The sequence below is a fragment of the Idiotropiscis lumnitzeri genome, unplaced genomic scaffold, assembly GCF_059441095.1.
Source record: "Idiotropiscis lumnitzeri isolate Australia: NSW breed Sydney's pygmy pipehorse unplaced genomic scaffold, RoL_Ilum_1.0 HiC_scaffold_29, whole genome shotgun sequence".
Lineage (NCBI taxonomy): Eukaryota > Metazoa > Chordata > Actinopteri > Syngnathiformes > Syngnathidae > Idiotropiscis > Idiotropiscis lumnitzeri.
Window position 1 is genome coordinate 669,512 of NW_028283567.1, and position 3,398 is coordinate 672,909.

Here is a 3,398-nt window from a genome sequence, read left to right on the forward strand (position 1 = left end):
GAGTTGCACGGAGAAAAACATCCAAGAAAATAACTTGTATTAGCTTTTACCAGTTGGTGGCGCTACTACTACGATGAAAAATAAGTTGGTAGATGTCTTCAGGGCTGAAGTATCCTCAAATGTGTACAACTTCGAGAAGATAGGATCATCTGAGTCATGTTGCCGGAGCTTTTGTTGCCACAGAGTACAATCTGACTTTTCAGCACCGTAATAGCCACGCCTTTTGCCAAAACGTCACAAAATTCGGCAGAGAGTAAGATCATTGTCTTGAGTCTTTTCTGACTAATTTTCAGTCGGATTCGTCAAAAGGGCACCGTGCAGTACGTGAAAATTAAAATAAAAACACATTTTTGATTCCACTTGGCGGCGCTGTGTGTATAACAAAATAATAACATTAAGATGTCTTCAGGTCGGGACGTTTTATTTACAGGTGAAGGTTTGGATTTTTAGGAGCATGTGCAGGGGCGTTATTAAGCATTCATTTATTTGTATTAGGTTCATTTTGTCTTCTTATTATTGATATTTGACTGATTCATTAAAAGCAGACAATTATGTTTTAGGTTAATTTTTTACCTGACATGTTTCGGCGAGTCTTTCGCCTTCTTCAGAGTGTCGCATGATGGTGTCTTGAGACCCGTCTTTATCAGCTGATGTTCCATGTGGGTGTGACTTACCTGTCAAAAAAATGAAAAATCAGAGCAGTAAAAGAACAAGCACTGTCAGGACTCGCCGGTCGGCGAGGAGGAGGTGGACCCAAAAGGCGAGGAGGCAGAGAGGTCAGAAACGTGAAGGGAATTTATTAACTGAAACAACCAGGGCAAACAATGTGGCAGGGTGAAAAATAACAAAAGACAAACTTAACGTGACCAGACTGGGAGGCAGGGCGAGGAACAACACTGAAAGACGGGAATGAAGAGGGGAACCAGAGCATGAACATGAACAAGGAGCAGAACGTGAACAAAGGTGGTCGTGGCTGTCCGTGATTTTCGGCAATGACCCGACACTGGGTTGAGAGCATGGAAGGCTTAAGTAGTCCGGTAATCAGGGGAGCAGATGGGGAGCAGGTGTGTGATCGTTGATGAGGAGCAGGTGCGTGGCTGGTGAGGGCGAGGTGCTGAGGGGAAACGCCCCTGCTCAGCTGATCAAAACAGACAGGAAAAGGCACATGGCAGGAAGGAGGGGAGAAAATAACAACAAAAACAATAACAAAAACCGCATGCATATGAAAACAATAACAAAAGGCTGTCATGCCCGACGCGGATCATGACAAGCACAACATGAACATTACAAATCAGCAATCACTGACCACTGCAAAAGGGAAAACCACATCATGGACCGGGAGAAGGGCAGGGTCATCCGCACCGAAGAGAACAAACAACAGCGCTGGATCAGAGAGGCCATTGAGATCTGCAAGCGAGGCATAAAAACCATGAACAGAGACAAGGGAGCCTTCATCCTCTCTACCACCTGGAGCAGCATCTTGGCGGAGTGAACGGACAGCGGGGGGCGTGACTTGCCTTCATTCTTGTGACAGGTAAGTCATGCCCTCATGGAACATCAGCTGATAAAGACGGGTCACAAGACACCATCATGTGACACTCTGAAGAAGGCGAAAGACTTTCGTATTGTGACATCCTCAAGGCCTAAACACTCATCCGAGCAAATATAAGGTAGATTTTGTTAACCTGCCCGGAGAAAAAAATCAACGAAAATAATTTGTATTTGTTTTAACCAGTTGGTGGCGCTACCACTGCGATCAAAAATAAGTTGGCAGCCGTCTTCAGGGCCTGAATATCCTCAAATGTGAAAAATTTCGAGAAGATGGATCATCTGAATCATTTTGCAGGAACTTTTGTTGCCACGGAGAATAATCAGACTCTGCGGCACCGTAATAGCCACGCCCTTCGAAGGAAAGTCACAAAAATAGGGATAGAGTAAGATCAATGTCTTGAGTCTTTTCTAGCCAATTTTCAATCGGATTCGTTAAAAGGGCACCGTGCAGTACGTCAAAATGTAAAAAATTATATTGATTGGCGCAAGGTGTATAACAGAGTATAAACATATAGATGTCTTCAGGTACCGACTCTTTATGTACATGTGAAGTTTTGGATTTTTAGCAGCATGTGCAGGAGAGTTATTAAGCATTTTGTCCATTGCGGCGAAGGAAATCTTAAGTGAAAACTTTGAAGCCACGCCCCCGTCATATAGTATTTCGGAAACAAAAGATTTTAGCCCCAATTTTAGCCCCAGTGTTTGTCCCAGGTCTTAAGATGCTACAGACAGAATTTTAAGGCAATCAGATGAAGCCTTTAGGATCAGGGTGCAAAAGAATGACCCCTGTAAACATGCAAAAAAGGGCAAAAGTCGGACTTTCAAAAATTCATAACTCACTTCCTGTTCATATTAGACGTTTAAAATATCAAATTTCTCGCCATGCCCGATGAGACTGCCAAGTTTGGTGAGTTTTTGTGCATGTTTCGGGGGTCAAAAATGCAATCGAACAATCGGAAAAATAATAATAATAATAATTTCTACAAAAACAACAGGGACTTCGCAGCGGTCGCTGCTCAGGCCCTAATAATAATAATAATAATAATAATAAAAGTAATAATATTTTCTACAAAAACAATAGGGACCTCGCAGCCGTCGCAGCTCGGGCCCTAATAACAATTTCTAGAAAAACAATAGGGACCTCGCAGCGGTCACTGCTCGGGCCCTAATAATAATAATAATAATAATTTCCACAAAAACAATGGGGACCTCGTAGCGGTCGCTGCTCGGGCCCTAATAATAATTTCTACAAAAACAATAGGGACCTCGCCGCGGTCGCTGCTCGGGCCCCAATTATAATTTCTACACAAAGTCCATTGTGGTGACCCGCCCCCTTTTAAGTAAATTCAAAATGGCCGACTTCCTGTAAAACCTAGCTCATTGCTCCAAGAGACTTTTTTGTAGGTCTTGGTCTTATACATACAGTGAACCCTCGCTACTTGGCGGTTCACCTTTCGCGGGTTCAGTGCTTCGCGGGTCTAAAAAATATTCGGGGGCATTGTAGTTTCGCCGAGCGGCACGACGGGGCGCTGGAGCGGTTAGACGGCCGGTGTGCGCCGAAGAAGAGCGTGGGCGAAGAGGAGAGTGGACGAAGAAGAGCACGTTCCCCCGGACACGATCGGTGGCGACGTTTCGCGCGGTTCGGACAGTACCAGAGCTCCGGCCGGCGTGCGTGGCAGTTAAGCCGTAGAGGAGAACCTTCCCCGGGCACGGGCGGTGCCAAGCGGCCCCTAAGTTTAACCGAATGGAAGCTCCGGAGGAGGAGGGCATGCTCGCGTCACAGTAAGCCGAAGAGGAGCACCTTCCCCGGGCACGGGCGATTCCAAGCGGCCCCTAAGTTTAACCGA